This window comes from Sinocyclocheilus rhinocerous, unplaced genomic scaffold (genome assembly GCF_001515625.1).
Source record: "Sinocyclocheilus rhinocerous isolate Xijiao unplaced genomic scaffold, SAMN03320098_v1.1 scaffold36, whole genome shotgun sequence".
Taxonomy (NCBI): Eukaryota; Metazoa; Chordata; class Actinopteri; order Cypriniformes; family Cyprinidae; genus Sinocyclocheilus; species Sinocyclocheilus rhinocerous.
Genome location: NW_015664459.1, coordinates 515,855 through 516,195, shown reverse-complemented (window position 1 = coordinate 516,195; position 341 = coordinate 515,855).

Genomic DNA, 341 nt, shown 5'->3' with positions numbered 1-341 from the left:
GGTTTCTGGCACAAACCGATCGTTTCGTGTCTTAGGACATCAATGTGTCGTCATGAGCCGCAGGGTTTAATTTGGATTTCTCTGTGCATGTTTTTTTTTTTTGTACTCTCATAGATTTTGTTACCATTGCCATTCATTATACGACTGATAGACTGCAACGGTTGGCCTTAAAAATCATATGTGTTCTACTGAAGAAACAAAGTCACCTACATCTTGGATGTCATTGTATGAGAAATCAAGTTTGCCTTGATCTTTTGACATTGGAGGTGTTTGTGCCTGCATGTTTCATATTTGAATTTTTTATTTTTTTTATATATATATATGTGTGTGTGTGTGTGTGT